At 46.5% G+C, this 20,833-nt stretch overlaps 1 protein-coding gene and 1 non-coding gene across 2 annotated transcripts in view; both read right to left on the bottom strand.

Annotated features, from left to right (window-relative positions):
• Positions 1-20,833, bottom strand: part of ST8SIA2 (ST8 alpha-N-acetyl-neuraminide alpha-2,8-sialyltransferase 2) — a 70,273-nt gene that overhangs the window by 34,935 nt on the left and 14,505 nt on the right.
• On the bottom strand, positions 11,703-11,840 carry LOC112205794 (small nucleolar RNA U109). Its single transcript, XR_002939877.1, has one exon. It is a non-coding gene; the product is annotated as a small nucleolar RNA U109 (small nucleolar RNA).

Here is a 20,833-nt window from a genome sequence, read left to right as displayed (position 1 = left end):
TTCTGCCAAATCCCATTCTGTCTGGCCACACGGTTTCATCCCGCTTCACCGACACATTGGGTTGGTGGATGGATAAATACATGTGCCTCGAGTACCCCCGACTTTTTGCCCTGCATGTTTTAGAAAAGTTGTATGTGAGATTCATTATTTTTATTAATTAAAAAATGATGGGGTATGCGGTGTGGGGAGGTACTGGGTGCTTTTCTCAGTTTTTAAAGTTCCATTTAGCCTTTCAGTCAAGGTGTTGGCAGACTCCAAATAAATAATTAAAATCACTGGGGAAGCTGTGTATTGAAAGGAACCTTGTCATTAAATGAGAACACTGCAGGGGGAGTTATTGCCTATCCACACACTGGTTTTAAGTCTGGATTTTGTATCTGATTTCCTTAGGATTCGCATACTTGTATATATCACATTGTATGTGCACACACATGTGTGTGCATGCTTATATGTACATGTCTTTTCCAGATAAATTGTCTTTTCAACATTATTTGGCAACAGGCTATATTTACCCATTTCATAGGCAGATAATTAGACAACAGAAAGGGTATTATGACCTACCCAGTGTCTCACTTTAGTTCTGCCTTAAGGTTCCAGATTTCATCACTACAAATCTAGTTCTCAATTGCAAAGAGTAACATTGGGTCTTCTCATTTTAATTTGATGCCTAATATTTATTTTTGTCCCTCCCCATTTCCCCTTGGAAATATCTCCTTGGGATAACAGTGTTCTTGTACTTCCATGTTGGGGTCCGGGAATGTCGGGTTAGCTCCTGTCCTGTAACCCACATTCACCTGGGTTGGGTCCCAAGGGCATTGCTGGATGTGCTATGGCCCGTGGGTCACTGTCTGCTCACATGCCACCAGCTGGACCCTAATCCTCAAAATCAGCCCTCCTTGGGGAGAGGGGAGACCTGCTAGGCCAGACATTAAGTCAAGCAGAGTAATTCTATAAATAGTTTGGAAGAGTTGGTTAATGATCTGGTGGTTGAGTTGGGAGAAAAACAGTTGAGTGTTACCTTACTCTAGACAGAAAAAACATCACAGATTTAACAAATGTTTCCCAAACTTTAGTAATTTTCAGATCCCTATCACCAGTTTTTCATATTTATCAACTGCACACACTATTATCCACTTAAATTTTAAAACAGACCCATCTTTAAAAACTTACCCTTACCCTAAGCAATATCCTCTGTGAAATCAGGTTTCATGTCTTGATTACAAAGTTATTTAAAAAAACCCTACACTACCATTAACACAAGAATATTTATCAATAGAATTCCTAAGATAATCTTACATTATCATGACGAGTACCAGGAGTACCTGCACCACCCTCTGAGAAAGACAGAATGAAACAGTTAATTTTTGTTTGTTTGTTTGTTTGTTTTTTTGAGACCGAGTCTCCCTTCGTTGCCCAGGCTGGAGTGCAGTGGCGTGATTGTGCATCACTGCAAACTCCGCCTCCTGGGTTCAAGTGATTCTCGTGCCTCAGCCTCCAAATAGCTGGGATTACAGGCACCTGCCATTACGCCCAGGTAATTTTTGTATTTTTAGTAGAGACAGGGTTTTGCCATGTTGACCAGGCTAATCTCAAACTCTCGGCTTCAGGTGATCTGCCCACCTCGGCCTCCCAAAGTGCTGGGATTACAGGGAGGAGCTACTGCACCCAGCCAGCCTGGCCAAAACAGTTGAATATTTAAAGAAAGAAGAAACTGGTAAGAACAGGGAAGAGGATATTCATCAAATCTTTGATGAGGGCTGAGGAGTGTATGGGAGGGACTTTTTAAATTTAGAAGAAAAAGAAGAAATTACAAAAAAAAAAGTCGACAGATTTAACTTTATAAAAATCCAAAATTTGGCTTGTACTAAAAGCAAACCTCAACAAACCCAAACCCAGTTTCTTTCATGAAATCTAAGGTGGCTCTGGATGAGGATAGCAATATATCTAAGTTATTTTTTTCTTATTCATTCAACAAAAATATTTTGAGTAATATTATATTTCAGGCTTTGGCCAAGCTAGATATATATAGTCCCCATGCTCATGGAGTATAGTTTAGGAGACAGTAGAGATGCATTAATCTTTTCTTTTCTTTTTTTTTTTTTTGCCAAGTGCCCAACCTCCCACCAGCTTTATTAAGACATAATAGACAAACAAATTGTGTATATATACTATGCGTAACATGATGTTTTGATATCTGTATACATTGTGAAATAATTAAATGAAGCTAACTAACATATCCATCACCTCATACACTTACTTTTTCTTTTTGAGATGGAGTCTCGCTCTGTCACCCAGGCTGGACAGTGCAGTGGCCTGATCTCGGCTCACTACAACCTCCGCCTCCTGGGTTCAAGCAATTCTCCTGCCTCAGCATCCCAAGTAGTTGGAGTTACAGGCGCCTGCCATCACGCCCGGCTAATTTTTGTATTTTTAGTAGAGATGGGGTTTCACCATGTTGGCCAGGTTGATCAACTCCTGACCCCCTGACCTCAGATGATCTGCCTGCCTTGGCTTCCCAAAGTGCTGGGATTACAAGCGTGAGCCATCACGCCCGGCCCACACTTACCATTTTTTGTGTTAAGAACATATAAGATCTACTTTCTTAGCAATTTCAAGTACACAATACAGTATTATTAACTGTAGTTATGCTGTACAGACCTCTAGAACTTATTTCTTCTGTCTGAAACTTTGTACACTTTGCCCAATACCTCCCCTCCTCACAGCCCCACCCCCAGTCCCTGAGAGCCAGGCTTGGAGGAGACCAAATGCCTTGAAATAGCTGGCTCCAGCCTTTCTCTTTTCCTGCTTCCAGCCAGGTCCTGGAGAACATCAAATCTCGCTGATTTGGGATACTACAAATCCATGCACTTTTCCATGCCAGTTCTTACTCAAACTCAGGGGTTCTCAACCTTGGCACTCGATATTTTGGTGGAGATATTTCTTTGCTGGTGAACTCTTGTTTTCTGCCTGGTGCCTCTCAGAAGAGGAGTCCCCCATGCCTCACCCCCGGTTCCACCAGCCCGCCCATCCACATCATCTTTCCATGCAAACCCCCTAACCCAGCATCGGTGCCTCCCTTCCAAACCATCCCAATTTTCAATTCTCAGCTGGCATTTCCTTTTTTCCCAAAGCACTCAATTCTATTATAGCATTTGCCACCTTCTTCTCATATTTAATTACTTCATGGAATCACAGATGGGAGGCTTTACAAAATCTTGTCATTTACACAATCCGAACTCCTCCTCATACAGTCAAAGAGACCAAGGCCTGGGGATTTGTGTGCCAGGTTCGGCTTCCTCCTGCGGGCCACAATAAAGTGTAAGTCCTCGAGGGGGCGTGTTAACCATGTCTTTTATTTTCTGTATTCCAATGCTTTGACATCTGGGGCTTTTCTGACCCTGGAGAAACTGCCCCTCTCAGGGTTAGCTGATCTCTAGAGACAGCGAACGACTCTTCCTGGGGATGCTCCTGTCAAATTGCAATCTTGAATCCACACCCCTACTGTCTCATTTATTGGGGGCCAGTATTCCCCTGCCCTGTTGTAGGGCCAGGTATTCCCCTACCCTAACTACCCTAGGCTAGGTACCATGCAACTAGCGACAGCTCCCACCCTGCAGAGCCTGCTGAAGTTACTCAAACTAGCCAATCCTAGACCCGCTCTGGCCCCACCGTGCCCATTCTTTCCTGTGCAAACCACAATAAAGGCTCTTACCAGTTTCCCCCTCCTCCTGCCTCCAGACCAACCCCAGTATCTCCTTGTGTAGAGCCCCGTGATGTGAGTATAACAAACTATCTTCTTCGTGGCAGTCATTGCTTCATCTGTTGGCCTTGACATACCTAAATAATAACAGAACCTACAGTAAAACAGAATAGAAGCCTGTCTTATTCACTTTCTTAGCCTTGCACAGTGCTTTGCCCCACTGGGACTCAGTGAAGCAAATCAGGCTTCAAGAGTTAAGTGGGGGTTTTCTTCTGAAGTCGTCCCTGCAGTTTATGTGCTGTGTTCCCGCACATTATTTACACTTGTACAAGACACTGCTTGACCTCTCAGTTGTTCATAGAACAGAGAAGACCATCATTCAAAGAAACTGGGCTGCAGATGTTTGGCTCTAGAATAAATCACAGGAATTGATGAGGGATTTGTTTTTTCTAATTAGGTTTTGCCTCAAATGTTATTAAAATAAGCTTATATTCCTTGCGATGGGGAACTGCTGATACCTGCCTGGTTGATTGATAGAAGATGATCGGGTAAGAAACATTTGCTAAAGATAATTCACAGAGTGCTGAAATTGTAGAAACAGAGATGCTTAGATCATCCAAATGAGAAAACATATGGGGATACTTTTTGCACACTATAAAGAACTCTATAAAATAAGGTATAATACTAGTAATAACAACTGTCCATTTGACCCTGCTGCAATATTCTCAACCATTGTAAGGGTAGAGGTTGACGACTTTAAAGGTCTACATTTTAGAATGTCAATTTTTACTTTGGGAGGCTGAGGCAGGTGGATCACCTGAGGTCAGGAGTTTGAGACCAGCCTGGCCAACATGGTGAAACCCCATCTGTACTAAAAATACAAAAATTAGCCAGGTGTGATGGCGTGCGCCTGTAGTCCCAGCTACTCAAGAGGCTGAGGCAGGAGAATCACTGGAACCCAGGAGGCAGAGGTTGCAGTGAGCTGAGATTGCCACTGCACTCCAGCCTGGGTGACAGAGCAAGACTCTGTCTCAAAAAAAAAAAAAAGAATGTCAAACTTTTTTTCACACTATGGACATTATATTCTCTCCTAGTAGAATGTACACAGTAAACTATGATAGTAAATAAAAATGGTATGTTAAAAAAATGTAAAACAAAATCACACCACACACAGCTGGATCTATTCTAGTGAAAAGCAAGTAGCAAAACCTGAAAACTGCATTTTTGCTTAGCCTCTTCATCCAAGCCCAATTGTTTATTTCATTTTTAATAATTTTTTAATTGAAAATTCGTAACTGTGTATATTTATGGGGTACATCATGATGTTTTTATATATACACCAAGCCCAGTTATTTATAGGTAAGGTAAGGTCCAGTATGTTGGAATCTCCTAACTGTGTTAGAATTTCCCACGTTTACAGTTTCTCATGGGAGAGTCAGGCTCAGAATGAACTTTCAGGAGCTGACAATTTTAATTAAGAGTCTAGCCCCAACTTAAACAGATGATTAGTCTTGAGAATAGAAGATGAAACTAAAGCACAATTCATGAATTTGCAGATGGTTCTTCCTTCACATTTTTGGGAGACTAATGAATGCTTTTTTTCAATTTGCACATTAAAGCCACTGAGGTTTATGCCTGTTGACAGCCCAGGAACAAACGCCAAGGACACATGGACAGGAGAAAAGTGAGGAACAGGATGACTTGGGGTCAGTCACATGACTACAACCAGGGCTGTCAACAGTGGTCGAAGGCTTTTAACAATTCTTCCCCTGAATCCCAATTCTTAAAATCGTGGTAAAATACGTATAACATGAAATTTACCATCTGCTATGCTTGAATGTTTCGTTCCCTTCAAAATTTATGGTCGAATAGGAAAATTAACCTCCAATGCAACAGCGTTAGGAGGTGGGGCCTAATGGCAGGTGTTTAGGTCTAAGGGCTCTGCCCATATGAATGGGTTAATGCCACTATAAAGAGGACTTTTGGGAGTGGGTTCACTTTTTTCTGCCATTCTGTCATGTGAGGACACAGTGGTCCTCCCCTTTGGAGGAGGCAGTGCTCAACGTGCCATCTTGCAAGCAAAGAGACTGGGCCCTGCCCTGCTGGTGCCTTGCTCTTGGACTTCTCAGCCTCCGGAACTATGAGAAATAAATTTGTTCTGTCTAAGTTGCCTAGCCTGTGATACTCTGTCATAGCAACACAAAATGGACTAAGACAACATCTTAACCACTTTTTTTTAAGATGGAGTCTTGCTCCATAGCCCAGGCTGGAGTATAGGGGCGTGATCTCAGCTCACTGCACCCTCCACTTCCCAGGTTTAAGTGATTCTCCTGTCTCAGCCTCCTGAGTACCTGGGATTACATGAGCCACTGCGCCTGGCCCATCTTAATCATTTTTAAGTGTACAGTTGGGTGGTGTTAAATACATTCATAATGTGCAGGCATCATCTGTCTCCAGAACTTTTGCATCATCTAAACAGAAACTCTGCACTCATTGGGCAAAAACTCTCCCTCTTTACATCTTTTCCCCATAACTACTATCTACTTCCTATCTTTATGAATTTGCCTATTTTAGCTATTTTATGTAAGTAGAACCACACACTATTTGTTCTTTTGTGTCTGGCTTCTGTCACTTAGCATATGTTTTCAAGGTCTCATCTGACACACAGCACGTATCAGAAGATGTGGCATTTGATGCAGAAGTTGATACGGCAGTTCTAAGGAGGCAGAACATCACAGAGATGAGCAAGGAAAGACCCCTCCAAAGTGGTAGTGTCTAGAGTCTTGAGCACAGATGATTAGAATAGCAGTAGAGGTCCCACCAGCTGACAAGTGCTTGACTGGCTCAGGCACTCGCCTGCCCCAGAACTTACTTGGCTAGGAGCTTTTTGAATTTGTTGTCTGCAGAACAACCAAAGGTGCTACCCATCTTCTTTTCCACCTGAGGAGGTGGCTGTACTTGGCCAAGTGCTTAGATGGGCAAGGGGCCTCAGCCTTGGTTGACCTAGTACAGATCCTCACCATGAGTTTGGCAATGCAAGAATCTTCAGTCACCCCAACACAGTGGGAAATAGCGCCCTATCCTTCGGCCTGGGCCACTTTGCACCCCTGAAGAGATTCCATCATGGGGTCTGTCTGATTCACCTTGAGTAGGAGGCAGTTGCCCGAGTCCTTGTCTGTAGTCTTGGTAGTTCCTTTCCGGCTGGGCACAGGGAGATGATTCCCTGTCACATGGATATAACCTGCACTAGCAGAGAGCTTCTGCCAAGTTTCTCGGTCATCCTGGTCCAAGGCATCTTCAGTAGACACCACTGAGTAGTCCTTGATGAAGGACTTGTACCTGCCTACCAGCTGGTCAGAAGTGATGTAACTGCTAAGGACATCTGGAGGCTTGAACATCAAGGTCATATTTCCTGAACTGTAAGAACTAGAGGCTATTGTCCATGCCATTCACTACTTATAATACAGCCAGGCTTTCTAATCACATTCCATAGCAGCTCCAGGGTTCTGTATTCTCTAGGATATGAGTCAGCAAACTTTTTCCAAAGAGGCCAAATGTAAATATTTTAGGCTGTATGGGACAAGAGGAAAAATAGATGGTACTATGCAGGTACTTAAGTAACAAGAGAGAAAATAAGTTTCTACCAATAATTTATTGACAAAATTTAAGCTATAATCATAATTGAGACCACGTTTTTGTCATAAAAAACTTCATTAGGCCTGGTAATGAGAATAATGTAATTTTGTGGGGGAGGGCACATGATTTTGCTTAATTAGGATTCAAAGTTATTATTCCAGCCATCATGACGGAAAGGTAGCCTCGTTCTTCTACAAAGCCTTTCCTTGGTTCTCTGAGACACTGTTATCTTCCCTCTTGTGAACACACCAGAATGTGATACCTGAATCTCTCTTTAGGAACTTACCTTCTACCTTTAAAGCACTAGGGAACTTTTCATACAAGGAAGCACGTTAAGAGAGTAAGCTCGGAGCTAACACTCGCTGGGTCTGTAATTATAGCTGAACAAATCATTATCTGTATGATCTTTGAGTATTACTTAACCTATCTAGAAGCTTCCATCTGTTTTCTCATCTATAGAGTAATAGTATCTACTTCATGGGTTCGTTGTAAAGATCACATGAGCTAATGAATGCAAAGAGTAAGAACAGTGTTTGATTTATTGTAAATCATTTGATACTGATGTTATTCTTCTTTTGAATTTTTCTATTTTTGGCTGGAGGACAAGCCATGTAATAACAAGGAGCTGGCTGGATTTCACCTGTGAGCCAATATTTGCTAATTCCTGCTCTACGATGTGAAAAGCAAAACACCCCTTGTCCTCACTAGGAGGAATCTTTGCCATATTTCTGCCTGATGACATCCTTCTGGTAAAGCACGGCTTTCCTGAGGTTACGGTTCTAGCAGGGAGAACCATGAACTCCTGCACTGCCGGCCCATTACCAGTGTGAAAACTACCATGGACCTTGCTGAAAGCTGGCATTGGCTAGATACTTTTGGATTGCCAGCCAGGACCCATTGTGACAGTACAGGTGGCTCCTTGCAGCAGCTTCAACATCACAGACAGCAAGCAGCACTTCTAGTAAGGTCTTTGCACCCAGTTTAGATGTGTTCCCAGTTAGATTTAAATTCATGCCTTCTTCCAGTTTGTTACTGTCCCCCAATTTCACACACACAGCTTCTTGCTCACCAAGACGGGCGGAATAGCTTTATTGAGGTGCTCAACAGCCTTTGAGATACTTTTCCTATACAGCAAGTCTTAGCCTTGTACTGAAGCTCTTGAACCTCATAGATACTGAGACACCGCTGGGCACAGCAGCTCTGGAGACCTATGCTGGTTTCAGCCTTGATAGTATTGTTTCCATGACAGTTGCCATCTCTGGTATTGGGCGTCTGAGGGTGTTGCAGGGGCCAATGGGGAGAATTTTGGGTGTCTCTCTTTTTATGATGACTCCTGAGCTCTCCTTATTGTCTGCTCAGTTCTTTTCTTGCCATCCCTTCTGCCTTCAATTTAAATATTAGCTTGATTGGATTTATCTTTTTGCTTTGATTCCAGCAAACTTTTGCTTGTTAATCAGCTTTTATTGGTGTACAAAAAGGTACCAGCTCACTCTTGGCTCTCTCCTTTGCTCAACTTCAGAAAACATCCCTGAGAACTTTGGGCTTTCATTATGTTCCAGCCAATTTCCCTAGTCTTTACATAAAGGTACTTAGAGGCATCTGCACATCAAAATGCAAGTAAACAAGTCACCTGGATGCCAAGCATTTCTCACTGCAATCGTTCCTGATCCTTCCTCTTTCTCATAATGAAACTGTGGGTCACCTATAACCGGCGGGGGGACAATATAACTTATCATCCAAGTGAACAGAAACGCCAACCAGAAAGGATTCATAAACAGGGACTACCAACTGAAGCAGGACTCGTCCTCTGATCTGCATCCATCTTATAAAGGAGACAGCCTTTAAGATACAGACTTCTGGCTGGGTGCAGTGGCTCATACCTGTAATCCCAGCACTTTGGGAGGCCAAGGCAGGCAGATCACAAAGTCAATAGATCGAGACCATCCTGGCCAACATGGTGAAACCCCGTCTCTAATCAAAATACAAAAAATTAGCTGGGCGTGGTGGTGCACGCCTGTAATCCTAGCTACTCCGGAGGCTGAGGCAGGAGAATCGCTTGAACTCAGGAGGCGGAGGTTGCAGTGAGCCGAGATCGCGCCACTGCACTCCAGCCTGGCGACAGAGCGAGACTCTATCTCAAACAAACCAACAAAGCAACAACAAAAAACAGACTTCTAAGATAATGCTGCATTCTGAAATCCTTAACACTCAAAATCCCAGAAACCAAAGCAATTAAAACCCAGGGCAATACATATATGTATGCTGTTGGTTGAACTGGACCTAGTGAAAAGTTGTGGGCAGAGAGGACTACTTCTCTACGGTGCTCATGGCTATAGAGCCTTTGCTGGTTCCCCCATCCCAATTTTGGAGCTCCCTACTATACAATGAGCCTGGGCCTCTCACCCTGCCTCGACGTCCTGGACATACCTGCAGAAGGGTGCCCCCTATATTCAGCCACCATTATCTCTATGCGTTTGGCTTCAGCACCCCCTCCCCAGACCATGGCCAGGCACAGGATGCGGGTCCTGCTCATCTCTGCGTTGCTGTGGGGGGGTGTATTTCCCGCACACCCAGTGTGTTCTAGAGAGGACCACTCCATGGAGAGATGAGCCCAAATCACCGAAGATGACCCTCTCCTGTAGAAAAGAGGATTCAGAGAAGTCCATATTCCCCTCAGCGATTTCTCTCTCGCCAGCTCTTTGCAAACTTTCTCAGGTCCGTCTACACTAGTTGTCTCTGTTTCCTCACTCCACCTCCTGCTTCTTCTGAGCCTGCCTGGTTTGTGTTCCTGTCCCTGTACCAAGAGAGCTCTGATATGGCCACCTTGCAATGACATTCTTCAGCCCCCAGATGGCTGGAACCGCATCGGTGATGGATGAGGGTGGCCACTCCCTCCTTCCTGGAGAGGTGAACTGGGGCTCCCTGGGTCTGGTTCCCACCTTCTGCCTGGCTCACACGTGGCCCCGGAGAGACCTTCTCTCTGGGAGTGGGGAGGCAAATGTCCCCTTGGGCACCCCCTGGAGGAAACATGCTGCGGCTAAGAGACATGACAAAGGATCCCAAATGAAGGGATGGGTTAGAGTCCCCAGGGCATCTTTAAGAGCCTTCTGGCCCAGAAAATCCTTTATTTTACGTCATCCCCTCGCAACACTTTACGACTTCATTTAAAATGGCATAAAATTCCTCCTTGATCCTACTGTTCCCCTGGCAGAGGTGCCACAATTAAAAATTGTGATTTTTCTCTGTATTTACACCAAACAAGATTTTGTTCAGCATTACTTTCTACAGTTTTTCTTAGCTAATGAAAGTTTTGTAAAATTTCCAAATACTAAACACCGTTTGAATATATACATATATATTTTCAAACTAAACAGCTTCTCTCCCCCTCAACCAAAGTTCACTCTGTAAGAGTGATGCCTCCACCATCCCAAATGACCATTCTTGTCCCAGACAGGACAAAAATTCTCTTGCCTGTCTCTTCCTTAGACATGGATGCAGATTCCAAGACATCAATTAAAAATATTAAGAACTTCATTCCCTTGAGCCCCTCCATGTGCCAGGCACTCTACCAAAGGCTTTTTTTTTTTTTTTTTTTTGAGGTAGGGTCTCACTCCTGTCGCCCAGACTAGAGTGCAGTGGCGTGATCATGGCTCACCGTAGCCTCGACTTCCCGGGCTCAGCTGATTCTCCCACCTCAGCCTCCCAAGTAGCTGAGACTACAGGCATGTGCCACCATGCCCCATATTTTTTTTTGTTTGTTATTTTTAGTAGAGTTTGGGTTTTGCCATGTTGCTCAGGTTGGTTGATCTCCTGGGCTCAAGTGATCTGCTGGGCTCAGCCTCCCAAACTGCTGGGATTATAGGCGTGAGCCACCATGCCAGGCCCATAGTAACTTTCTTATTTCTGACTTGGTTTTGGAAATAGGACACCCAGGCTCAAAAAGGTTACGTGATTTGCCCAGGGCCACCCAGCAAGCAAAGCAGCAGAGCAAGGATTTGATTGTGGTCTGCATGAAGCCCAACCTCCTATGCCTGCAGAAAGTGGCCCCCTGCATCCTGCCCTTCACCTCCTGCCTAAATATATGTCGAGGAGGCCCCAGAGAATTAAGAGGAAGCAAGGGTTACTCAGCAAATAGTTGTGAGACGGCGAGTTAGCTAAGTGGGAAAATATTCAAGCTAGACTCTCCGCTCACATTACACTATAAGGATAAGGTGTGACCCAGCCACTCAAAGCGATGTATAGGAGCAGTTTTATATGAAAATTCATGCAATCCGCCATTGCTCAGTTATTCAGCGTCCATTATTGACAGTCACTGGGCCTCGCACCGCAGATACATTGTTAACCTCGGATGTCATTTTTCCTTTTTTACTGTAGGAGAAATATACTACACAGAACCTTAACCAAGAGGTTGGCAGCCCTGAAAACTCCTCATTTCATTCATGTCACATGGTATGGATAAATCCATGCTCTTTAAAGAGAAGCAGAACACCCATCCAGCGTGCCATGCTTTGCTCTTGAGTCTGCCTCGAGGGGACTTGAAAGACCCCTGCCTTCAACCAGGCTTTCTTCCCTCTCTTTTGTTCCCTTCCTGATGTACCCGCATTCAGACACAACATCCCTGTGAATGTCAGCTGCAGCCTCTTCGTGAGAGAATTTCTGGAGGGCACTCAGTTTGGGGAGGACTTTGAAGTCACTTTTCTTCTGGGTATTTGATGTGTCCCCTTCCCCACCTGCCTGGTTCTAAGGCAATGGCCACTCCCTCTGCTCCAGCGGCCATGGTGGTTACCACTCAGGAAGCCTTGGTGTCAGATGGAAGGAGGATGGATGGGACCACCGGCAGAGGGGACTGGAGTTCTGGTTCCTGATGGGTTCTAGTTTTGCAGCCCTAGACCTCTCTCAGTTTTGATGTCCTCCTCTGTCAATTGGGGTTCCTGCTGTAGGATTAAAATAAGAAGGACTGGACAGAGGTGGATGTTAGTTGCAGTATTGTTGAAGGTGATGGCTACTGCCCTTTGGAAAGGAACAAACCAGTTGCTGCCTGTGGAGTTTGACAAGTCCCCTTGGAAAAGCTGTCCTTGGGTAAGTCGGTTTTGAAGAGTGCAGTCCATTAGGGAGAAATAAGAATCAGCGGAGGAGAGAGAGTGGAGTGTGCTAGCGTGGTAGAACAGGCACCTGCTGTTGCCCCTGCAGCTTTCATGGATGGAGTGCTGGGGCCCGTTCAGAGCGGGGCCTGCTGGGGAGTGGACATGTGCATTTTCTTTTCTTCAGCACAAGAGGCACATCCGAAGATCACATGGCCAGGAGGTGGGCAAGGCCTGCCCACAATCCACGGGGCTGTGCAGGACTGAACCCCGACGGGACCCTGGCAGGGAGACCCTTGCAGTATGTCCCCATGTCTCCCGGAGCGGGTCCAACGGCACGTTCTCTCTGCTCTGTCAGTGACCTGAGCACGACCCTGAAGTACCCCTTAGGCCATAGACTCCCGCCTCCTTCATCCTCTGGCAACACTTTCTCCGGGTTTTCTTTGACCTTCTCTTTCCCAGCCCCTCAGGATGCTGGGGTTGGTGTGAGTGTGCCCTTCGCACGCGCCGGTTTTCCAAACCCTGCTTCCATTGTCCCTCGGTGTCTGATCTGCCTCTGGACACCTCACTCCCGGCTCCAGTCACAGCACATCCTGGCCGCCTCCACACACCTCCCACCCACCTCCACCCCTTCCACCTGTCTCTCCCGGTGTCCTCTCAGGGAATGGCAGCCACCCCTAGTTCATTCAGAACCAGGGTGATGTCCACACTCCCCACTCTCCCTCACCACACCCCCACCCCCCCTTCAAGTGTCCCCCAGCCTCCAGATTTGAGCTCGTCCACCTGAGGGTGAGTGCCAGTGCCCTCATCCCTCTGCCATGAATCTCTCCTGTGCCTCTGTCTTATCTGCCCATGTGCAGAGACTGCTTATCTGCCAGCCCTCCCTACACAGACACAGCTTTCCGAAATGCAGTGTGCCACATGCCTCTCTCTCCTTTAAACTCTGCAGAGTCTCTTACCAACCCCTGCAGCTTTCAGAATGAGGTTCAGATTCCTTAGCATGGCACAGAGACCCTTTCTGAACTGCCCCTTCAGCCTCATCTTCTTTTCCACACATCCACCTCCTACCAAGGGGCAGTTTCTGGAATGTGTGACTCAGTTCACAAGCCTGTGTCTTTAAATATCGTGCCCTCTCTCTGGAATCCCTTGTTCTATTTTTCATTTGCTGACTTCAGAGTTTATACACTGCCAGCCCTGGGTCATATCTAGCCTAAACATGTGTTCAGGGGCTTGCATGTTCGACCTTTTTAAAATCAGAGGCTACTGTTTAAAACTCAAGAGACTAGTCGTTATAAAATATCCTCATTTCTGGCTCCTTTTAAACAGTCAGAAGATCTGGTAACACTGAACCATAGTCATTGCTGGAGTTGGGAAGTATCTGTGTCCTCTTGTTGTGGGGGCGGGGTGGGGGGTGCATATGCTACATTTTTCTACAGCCCACACTACTCCCTACTGTCTTACACTGAGCGTCATCACTTATATCTGTGACTTGCCTGGACCCTAAAGGCATTTGGGTTTAAGATCCCTAGACTCATCCTATCAATTAGCAAAATTCAGCTCATGTCACTTTCTCCACAAACTTCCCTGACTCAGAAACCCCTCCCGTGCCAGGTACATTAGGACTGCAGGCCCTAAGGAAATGGCAGAGGTGCTAGTTTCTTGCCTCTTCTCAGTCTCAGCTGACCAGATCCTTATTGATAAAATCAAGCAGAAGCAGTAGGAGGAACACCCAGGGGCATGGTCATTTTCTCCCTGTAATGTTCAGAAACAAAAGCTTAGGAGAAGGAAATTCAGGAGTTCTATGCTTCCTAAGACACCTGATGAGGCTGCTTCCTGGGCTTGCTGAGGACCAACAGATAGAATAGGAAGAGGAAGCCAGCCCTGGCCTCTGGAAGGGTAACAGCCCCAGGTGTCTTCAGGCATCAGCCATGATCTCCGTCCCCACTTTTCCCAGCCATGCTCTTTTAGGAGCCCAGGGCTCTGGGGAGGAAAGGGGGCGGAGGAGAGGTTCTGCCTCTTGGGTCCTCCCTGTGAGCCACTTCCTGATTGGCTAGGGGAAAGCCCAAATATGTGTTCAGGGTGGAAGAAATTAACTCCAGCCATGTTGATTTAGGGCATGGGAAATGGCTGCGTCCAACTAATGCCACGATAGCTTGTGGTGGGTACGGGTGGGGTGGTGACGGGTCATAGAGAGGATGGTGGCCCCAGGGATGTGACCAGCTTGATGCTAGAATCAGGTGACTGGATGCAAGCATGAGAAGAACCTTGCTCGGATGGATGGATGTTGAGAAGAGTAATCATTACCAGAGTTAATGCTGCCTGGGCCCTTGCCACATGGCAGTCCCTGCTGTGGATTTACTCCTTTCATCCCTGTCCCAACCCTATGAGTTCGGCATTTTTCTTCCTCCAATTGACTTAGAGATGTTAAGCATCGCATGCCAAGATTGACAGTGAGGAGGGAGCTCTAGGCGGGATTTGAACACACCTCTGTCTGACAGATTGTTTCCAAATTGGGGAGTAGGTGCAAAGGTGAGGTTGGGGTAGGGGCTTGTCAGAACCTGAGATGAGTCAAAACTGGAATGTAGTGTCACAGGAACAAACTGACAAGGGAAGCCAGAGAACAGGGCCAGGCAGCCAATGTACCTGGGTCACTACACCTGACTCCAGACAGACGCCAGAGCTTCACCCAGCCAGATCCAAGAGGCAGAGGTACGAAGCCAGGTCAGGGCAAGGGGAGTGTGTGCAGGGACCTGGGGTTGTCCCCTGTGATTTTATTCCTATGCCTTCCTTCTTGGCAGTTCTGGCCCTGTGCTTTGAATATTTCCAGCAGATTCCATCAGGACGTTCAGGCTGTGCAGAAGGCGGGGAGGCTGGCTTGTGTTCTGAACACCCACAGAAGAGAGGTACAAAGAAGAATCAATGGGTCCTTTCCTCTTTGCTTTTCCCATTGCCCTGAGTATCAGCACAGACTCCCACTTTGGGCTGGGCCTGGAGGGGACATGAAAGTCACAGCCTATTAGCCCCCAGGGTCTGGGCTGGTGGCTATAGACGGTGCCCTGAGGGCAATGGCTGAAGGTGTCATTGAGGGCATCACACCCGGGGCTGCCTCAGAGCCTCACCCTCTCCCCACACTCCTGCCATCAATTTCTTATAGAAAACTGCAAGAAAGAGGGCCGGAGTGAAAAGGGATTGTCTGCCGCTCTCTAGGGATTAGAAGAATCCAAAGGCAGAGAGAATTCTTCCCTGCTGACTTCTCCACATGACCGCAGGGGCCTGACAAGTGGACAGGAGATTTAACCCTTTTGTCCTAGGCAGATCACATGCACGTGTCAAGCACCCTGGCACACAAAGGGCTTCCCGGGACACATCTGGAATAGGGCAGTACTTCAGTAAGTGTGCAGTGAGGATGCGCAGAAACTACCCACCCTCTGGCCGGGAGGAGGAGGGAAATGGGACATGGCTTCCCTGTTTTCTTGACAAACATGCCTCTTTGATACAACACTATAAAAATAAAATGAGGTGGCAAATGAGAACACAGTCTTCAGTATGGTCCCTAGCTCCACCTTAACTCGCAGAATATTCAGACTGAGTTTCCTCACTCCTTCAGAAGGGTGAACTGTGAAGAGTAAAAAAGGTAATGAAAACATATCAACAGCTGGCAGATGCTATTTTCATTTTAATGTAATTACTGTTCTGATTAAAAGTTTTCTGAGAGGAGGCTAGGTTACGACTGGGTTCTACCTTCCCTTCTCTTTGTTTCAATTAACATGCCTTTCTTTTTCGAGCATCATGGAGCACCTACTCTGCAACGGGCACTGAGCAGGGCTCTAGGGTCGCAGTGGGAATGGAGACAAATTGTCTCCAGTTTGAAGGTGCTTAAAATAGAAATTTGGGGACATGAAACAAACACACAGTCACCCCCCTCCCCACCCTACACCTCCCACCAGCCAGCAAAGGAACAGAGCTATAAACACCTACCCATTACTGGGCAATGCTGAGAAGAAAACAGAGGCAAGGGCTGGGTGCAGTGGCTCACGCCTGTAATCCCAGCACTTTGGGAGGCCGAGGTGGGCGAATCACCTGAGGCCAAGAGTTTGATACCAGCTGGCAAACATGGTGAAAGCCCATTCCTACTAAAAATACAAAAAATTAGCTGGGTGTGGTGGCACGCGCCTGTAATCCCAGCTGCTTGGGAGGCTGAGGCATGAGACTTGCTTGAACCTGGGAGGCAGTGGTTGCAGTGAGCCAAGATCGCACCACTGCACTCCAGCCTGGGTGACAGAGCAAGACCCTGTCTCAAAACAAACAAACAAACAAACAAAACAAAAACAAAAACACAGAGGCAAATGGTGGTGCATACCAGACTGCATGGATACTGGGGAGCGGACAGGAAGGGCTGTTTCAAGAGATGGCATCTGTCAGAACTCTGAAGGAAGATGGGGAACCAGCCTTGCAAAGGGCTGTGGGAAGAATATCAGGCAGAGAGGTCTGCATGGGCCACAACTTGAAAGGCAAGAAGAGCCTCATGGGTTAGAGGATCCCAATCTTCCCTCCTTTAAAATTTACCATGTTTCCAGGCCCTGCTCACCCCTTCATCTCTCCTCTGAACCTTCATCCCTCCTCTTCCCCTCCCCACCTCTGAACCTTCATCCCTCCTCTGAACCTTCACCCCTCCTCTTCCCCTCCCCACCTCTGCCATTTGGTCTCGTTTTCACCTGACTGTGACCCTATCATTGAACCTCTCCCCCTTTCCTTCCCTCCTCTCATTTCTTTAGTTATTTTTACAGATGCCCTCTTTTGTTTTTAAAATATTATTCTCCTGCCTGCCTCCACCCCTCACCCACTTCTCCTTCCTTTTCACACCTCCGGCAAGGCCAGTATGCCCTCACTGGCCCCTTTATCAGAGACCTCTCTTTGGAATCTCGCTTCACCCCACAATTCCAAGGAAGGAGGTATCTCTCAAATGCCACTGGGGATCTGCTGACAACCTGGCCTGAGGCCCTCCTCTGTAAGGACCCTCCCACCGGGAGCACCTGCCTGTCTTGCCTTGCTTCTTCCTCTTGGTTGTCTCGTACTTCCCTCACTGCCCTTCTGCATGGCCTTTGCTACCTTGGTTTCTGTTTCCAATTCTCTAAATCAGAGCAAAGACCCAAGCTTAACTCTGGGGTCTTTTCTACTTTAGAGATTTTATCTACACTAAGAGCTTCAACTGCCGTCTCCCCCAGAGGGCTTCAGATCTAGCCTAACCTCCAGCCTAACTTCTCTCCTGTTATTCTCTTACGAATTGGTCCCCAGCTGCCCACCATTGAGGTGACTGTGGACAAGTCACTTCCTATCTCAGGGCCTCAGTGGCTGTACCTATAAAATGAAAGAGGGGTGGTTCTGCTGCCCTCTTGTCCCCTAGTTGCTCCAGTAAGTGGTGGCTTAATAATTTTTAAATGTCTTCATTTCCACATAGATAAACTCAGCCTCTTAAAATAATCATGTTTAAAACCAAACTCACTATAGGACCATAACACACAGCTTCCCCTCTGATGTCCTGCACCCACAGTGGGCTCAGTTGTTCATGCAGGTGTTACTGACTGTCCCGAGAGTGCTGCAGAGCTGTCATTTCTTCTTCATAACCATGGCTTCCTAACTCCCTCTTCCTTTTCAACACCCCCGCCCGACCCTCAATGCTACTCCCATGGGTGGTCTTCCCGGCACCTGCCCCCTCCAAGCAACTGATGCATCGTCTGCACATACCTTTGGTCAAAGCACTTCAAGGGTCCCAACTGTCCACAGCGGCTCCTCTTAAGCTTTTGTGGGTCCCTTTGGGAATCCTTTGAAATGTTTGAACCATCTGCTCAGAAAAATGCCTACAATTTCAAGGGGTTCGTGGATCTGAACCCCATCACAGATTCTTTAGAGGTCTCCGGACCCCATGTTAAACCAAAGAAACCCTCAAAGAATCAAGTCTGAGTTCTTCAGCCCTTGACAGCCTGGCTCCAAGCCCTCTGTCCTCCCCTACTTTCCTCCACCTCTAGGCACTGCCAGAGTCTGTGGCAGCCGCGTCACAAATGTGAGAACAGCTCCTCCTTGCACATGGGAAACTTTCTTGGTCCTGGCCATTCTCTCCATCTAGGTCACCAATGTCATTCTTTTTCCAGCTCAAGTCCTTGGGCTCTTCCTTCAAGTCCCCAAATCCTGCCTTCTCTCATCCCTAGTCCTTGGTAGGGAACCCCCTCTTTGGAGCTCCTGTGGTAGGAATCAGCAGTACTATGAGCACGCTATTGTTATTTTTGTTTTTATTACATGTCAGCTCACCATGGGAGGTCAGGGATGGCAATTAGGCTGATATACTACTCTCATAAGATGTTTGTTGGTGATAATGAATTTTCCTCATAGTTAAGTGAAGAAGGCTTCCAAAATCACCACATTTAACTATGCTTGAAAATAGCTTTTCTACATCCCGTTACGTGCACTCATGTGCTTTTCTAAAACTCGGTATACAGGATGTCATTTGACGGGAACACCACTCCTGCTGTGACGCAATGGTCCTCTAAGTGGACTGAAGGGTGCAGCAGTGATGATGCTATTGCTCCCCGTCCTGCAAGTTTATCAGGACGTTCCATTGAGATGTGAAAATGTCAAATGCAGTGCCTGGCAAAGAGCAGATACCCAGTATATTAGCTTGTCTTCCTCTTGCCATATAGCAGCTTTCTTTTCTTTTTAATGTAGAGCAGGTGGTAGGTGAAAATAGACCAACACCTATTTATTGCCCTGCTCTAAAATTTCAGGGCAAGGAATTTAGGGGCGTAGCAGCAAATGGACTTGCTATTTCCAGTGAGGCTGAACTCCACTGCACAGGAAAACTCCTTGAGACAGCTGTCCAGTTTTGTTGCTCTAGAGCAAGTGAAGACCTGTAGGTCCATTGAGTCCACTTTTTATAAATGCGAAAATTGAGGCCCAAAGATGTTAGGGCCTGCCCTTAGGGCAATGGCCTGGTGGTGGCAAATCCACAACCAAAGCCCAGACCCCCAAACTCTCACCTCCAGACACATTCCTCGTCATTACACAACTCGCTCCCCCACCAGATCACAAACTCCATGAGTACCTTCCCTATGCTGTACTCATCTTTTCAGTCGCCAGCACTCAGCACAGGGCTTGTAAGCACCTGTAAAATGGATCGGATGCACTTTGCTCACACACAGCTTTGCAATGACTGCACAAAGCTCATGGTTACCATCACAGAAACCAGGTCCCAGGAAACCGTCCTGACGCCTTTCTCCAGGGGCACTGTGAGTGCCTTATAAGGCTGCTGTTTTTGCACCTAATCAGGAGCAGATTGGCTTTTCCAGCAGGGTGGCTCGTGGCACACAGTCTGTGCTGGTGATGCTGCAATGCTGCATTTGAGAACTAGTTACTGAGCATGTGCCAGGTGTCATGCACTGGCTATACAGAAATGAACAGGAAAGAAACGGGCCCTTCCCTCATGAAGAATCATCGAGCGGAAAATGAAAAAAAGCAGAACAAAAGTAAATAGACCACCTAGTCCAGACAGAACAACCCTCTCCAGCAGCTAATCTCTGCCTATTTCCAAGACAGAAAATAAAAACAACACTACACAATGGGACTCTGATGAAGACTAAAAATCCCAAAGTCAACATATTTTACTTTATTTTATCTCAATTGATCTCAACTCCCAAATGCGTGAGCTTCAAAAGGTAAGATTAGGTACCATTAAGCCAGCCAGACCAGCATTGATTTGAAAACCCTCCTCCCTAATACAAGACTGAGGAGGTTGCAGGCCCTCATTAATCTCCTTGTTATCAGCTTGATCTCAGCCTGCCTGGAGCCAGCTTGCCTGATTCCCAAATCTGGTCACATCCCTCCAGTCCTTTGGCTTCTGTGCACGAGACCTCAGAGCCCATATAGAACTGTGGATTCGCCTGTTAGGAATACTTACTTAAACTGTGGGCTGGTCTTTCCTCATGAAATCAGAGGCAAAAATGAAAGTGGGTGTCTTCTCTAAATAAGACGGAACTCAGCTGGGCATGGTAGCTCATGCCTGTAATCCCAGCATTTTGGGAGGCCAAGGTGGGCGGATCATGAGGTCAGGAACTCAAGACCAGCCTGACCAACATGGTGAAACCCCGCCTCTACCCAAAATACAAAAATTAGCCGGGCATGGTGGCGCACACCTGTGATCCCAGCTATTCAGGAGGCTGAGGCAGGAGAATTGCTTGAACCCAGGAGGTGGAGGTTGCAGTGAGCTGAGATCACGCCATTGTACTCCAGCCTGGGCGACAGAGTGAGACTCCATCTCAATAAATAAATAAATAAATAAATAAATAAAATGGAACTCAGTGGATTTCAAATCAGACAATTGCACAGGGAGCTAATACAGCCCCTACCACATTTTTTTCTCCTTTGG

This window comes from Pan troglodytes, chromosome 16, assembly GCF_028858775.2.
Source record: "Pan troglodytes isolate AG18354 chromosome 16, NHGRI_mPanTro3-v2.0_pri, whole genome shotgun sequence".
NCBI lineage: Eukaryota > Metazoa > Chordata > Mammalia > Primates > Hominidae > Pan > Pan troglodytes.
This window is presented reverse-complemented; position numbering and strand designations above follow the sequence as displayed.